This window comes from Dinoponera quadriceps, unplaced genomic scaffold (assembly GCF_001313825.1).
Source record: "Dinoponera quadriceps isolate SergipeBrazil2010 unplaced genomic scaffold, ASM131382v1 scaffold707, whole genome shotgun sequence".
Classification (NCBI taxonomy): domain Eukaryota; kingdom Metazoa; phylum Arthropoda; class Insecta; order Hymenoptera; family Formicidae; genus Dinoponera; species Dinoponera quadriceps.
In genome coordinates, this window is record NW_014555450.1 from 3,328,909 (window position 1) to 3,332,612 (window position 3,704).

Sequence of the window (3,704 nt, forward strand, 5' to 3'; positions counted from 1 at the left end):
GAGACCACCGGCCAGGCTCGTTCTCTCGGCGAGTAAACGCGTCTCGAATTGAAACGGCTTCGCGCGCGCGCGCGATGGAGTTTAATTCATCTCCAAATCCCATGATCCATGAGGAGGACCCATGAGAAATATCCAGCCAGCCGAGAAAAGATTCGTCCGCTCGCCACGAACGGCCAGGGATTAAGTCCGGCGATCCAGATCTCATTATTTCAAGGGACCCGGAATGATCCGATACGTCGCGATACGACCGTAGAGAGCAGTTCATCTTGCTGTGTGTAACACCGTTGAATAAACCGTCCGACCGTAAGCAATGTACAAATGAATCCTCCCAATTCACACGAGAGGAGAGAGAGAGAGAGGGAGGGAGGGAGAGAGAGAGAGAGAGAGAGGTGGGGAATATTTATATGCTCGATAACCGAAATTCAAAGCGAAGTACACTATTTTGTTAAGATAGTATAGTATACTTTCGTATTCCTTACCTTAATATTTTTTCCGTTTTACACCATTACTTTATTACTATTATAACAGAACATAATGTATTGTTATTACCTTATCTTACTATTTTACTATTACTTTATTATTCATTTCCTTTTTACTTATTATTTTCTTTTCTTGTCTCGTCTTTTTCTTTCAACTCTGGCAACCTGCCATATGCACTCTACCATTTAGTTTCACCGAAGCAATGTCTACAATAAGAATCTAAAGCTCAAGCTAAACTTAAGAAACTAAGACTTAAGCTTTAAGCCTTTAAACCGAAAAAATTTCACCACAGTCGAACATGAGGAAAATAATAGATCGTGATCGGATTTCTTACAGTTTAAGGCTTAAAGCTTAAGTCTTACGCCTGAAATTTTCATCGTGAGCACTGCTTTAGTGGAACTAAATAATAGAACACAATATGTATAGAGAGAAGAGAGAGAGAGAGGGAGGGAGGGAGGAGAGTGGGGAATATTCATGCGCGGGATAACCGAAACTCAAAGCGAGACGCGGCAACGGGCCGGTCTATAACGGCAAACGGAACTAAACTCCGCGCGGCGTGAATAAATATTCCGAAACCTCTCGCTGCCACTTTTATTCCGTATGCAGCGACGTCCGAGTGATTTTCAACGGTCAAAGAAATTCAATTTCGCCCGAGGAGCGGCGGCGGCGACGGCGGCGGCAGGAAAGCAGCGGGCGTACGTGTCAATTAAAGCGGATCGCTCGCTCGGCCGTTCGCTCGTACGCTTTCGTGCGCTACGTGCATTTGATTAACTCCGTTTTCGCTCGTCACTCCCGAATCTCTTTCTCCCCCACTGCGCAGCCAGCGCGCCGATTCCGCTGCGTTTATTCGTCGCGGCGGACAGTCATTATTTGGTTAACAGGGTACACACGGGGCCCGCGGTACATCTTGATCGATTATTCAGTGGTACGCGCGCGCGCGACGACGACCATCGCGCGGGCTCGAAAAAAGAGTGTCAATTATTCCGTGAGCGGCTTTAACGAGCCTCGGCTTTTATAGGTCGAGACTCGCCCGGTGAGGAGGATTTTACGGGCGGTCGTTTGATATCTCGGACGCAACCGGCAATAATAAAGCGAAACGTCCATCGCTCACCGCGGCTCCCCGCGCGGCGACCACCATCGAGACGCGCGCGCGTAATGGGAAGGTGCATGCGTGCGTACATGTGTGTGCGAGTGTGCACATACGCGTGGTACACCGGGAGAGAAAATGTTTAATTATCGACAATGTAACGAATACGAGGTCTGTCGGCGGTTAATTTTACCCGGCGACCTCGAAACGCCGGGCGTTTGTTTCCTTCCTTCTCCGACGGGACGCGGGCAGCACATCGCCGAAATCTGCCCTCGTACGGCTGGTACGGCGCGAGTCTCGTTATTGAAATTAAGCAGCGTGTAATCAGCACGTAAGCACGATACCTTAAACGGACGGGTTAAGGCGCGAAATCTGCAGTTTGTGGGACAGCCGGTGCTACTCGGCAGCAGCAAGGTGCGAAAGCCATATTTGGCGATGCTTCGATAAATCTGCGCCGGGACAGAAACGAAACTCCCGATGTCCAATCTTCTTATTATTATCCGCATGCTTTCTTCCCGTTTATCGCACGACCGGCCGTTCGTCCGACCGATTCGATCGTATGTGCGCCCGGACGTTCCAGCTTTTTTTTTAATTGGCTCGCCACAAAGGCGCGGTCGCGTCTGTGCGCGCGTATCGAACTTAACGGGTCAGCAGGTGTGACGCGGAGCGAAAAGCGTTTTATCGAGTCCCCTCGTAATTATTTAAATAGTGATTATATTAACGGAGATGCGGCCCCTCGTGGAGAAAATATGTCGCAATCAGTAATTTTATTTCCTCGTACAATCAGCAGTTAATATCGAACGAAGATACACTGAGAGATGGAACATTTAAAAAATGCAAGATATTTCTCTCTCTCTCTCTCTCTCTGATGAAAAAGATATCTAAAACATAATAAATATTTATTCGGTGGGTGGAAATAACAATATTTATTCATATTAATATGTATACTTTTACATCGAGAATATAAAATATGAAATATTTTTTAACCCATTAACTGCCAAATTTTTTTTTTTTTATTTTTGGCCGGATACGTTATATATATTGCATATATATGCGAAATTCCGCAATCCTGAAATGGGGATCGTGGTAGCTAATGGGTTAAATGAGAAAATACACATTTCCTCAAAACCGTAACTTTTCGTGAAAAAAGCAATTGTTCATTCCGTTCAAATAAAGTAATTTAGACTTAAGTTAACATGTTATTAGTATTCACACGTAATAAATATTTGTCGAAATTTGCAGATGTTTACTTTAAAAATACCCACCTAAAATATCAGAATAATATTTCTTATTTCTCAGATATTTCTCTCAGCATTGGTGTATCATTAAAATACACCGGACCAAAAATATCGAGCAAAAGGAACGAAGTAACGGAGTTACGCAAATTTTTTTCCACGTAACAGGCCTCCGTCGAGTCCGGTTGAATGGAAATCCAATCGGGTGGACCGGTTCAATCATTCCGTTCTTACGGGGTGCGCGCAATTTTCATTCAATCACGATTCACCGGTTCAAGACGTACTCGGCAGCTACGTTAAAAAGACGGACGGTGGACCGATGTGCATTAAGCGCGCCGTAAATCCCGCGAGGAGTTCCACCCGTTCGCACGTCCCTTGACATTTTCGGGGTGCCGACATCGCGTGTCAACGCGCACTATCCAGCGCGCGAGCCTCGGTCCCGGTATTATCCGCTTTAATGCGCGATCCCCCGGATTTAATTTGCGACCACGCGAGCCCTAGTTCTGGCGAATCACTCGGGCCCCAATTATTAACCCATCATTCTTACGAGTGCCGCGGTGCTTTTCCCGCGCGCGTCTTCCCTCTCCTCTTACCTGCGCGGACCGCGGAGGTCCGTCCGATTTAATTTGGTCGCCGTGATCGCGGCCGAGGCGTGTGATCGCGCTCGATTATGGCCGCGGCACCTGCTTAAGCCGTCTCTCCGCGCCGCCCGTGGCAAAAAGTCACACGCACACTTTCTCTCCCTGCCGACCCGCGGCGATTACGAATGCGATTCGCGTGCGAGACGCGGCGCCGCGATCAGCTTCATTGAAATCCGCGAGCCGCCAAAAAGACGTGCTAATGAGCAAAACGCACGGCTGATTACAGAGCGGCGCGACGGTGGCGGCGGGGGGAGGGGGGGG